Source organism: Rhinopithecus roxellana, chromosome 2 (assembly GCF_007565055.1).
Source record: "Rhinopithecus roxellana isolate Shanxi Qingling chromosome 2, ASM756505v1, whole genome shotgun sequence".
NCBI lineage: Eukaryota > Metazoa > Chordata > Mammalia > Primates > Cercopithecidae > Rhinopithecus > Rhinopithecus roxellana.
The window spans coordinates 34,533,592-34,533,867 of NC_044550.1; positions in this window are offsets into that span (position 1 = coordinate 34,533,592).

Sequence of the window (276 nt, forward strand, 5' to 3'; positions counted from 1 at the left end):
AGCCAGTTCTCTAGTCCAATTTAGCAGTTTATTGAGGGCAGAGGCCATTTCATGTTCATCTTCAAGTTTCCAATACAGTGTCTATTGCATGGAAGGTATTTCTTAGATCAACACAAGAAAGATTTAAAATGAAAAACGAAAAGTTTAAAATTTGAGGAGAGACTGAGAATGTGTAGAAGTGAGTCATATCATTCTCTGGGGGAGAAGCTTCTGGGCAGGAGGAACAGTCAGTGCTTGGTCCCTGAGGGTGGAGTTCGCTGAGCGGGGAGTGGCTGT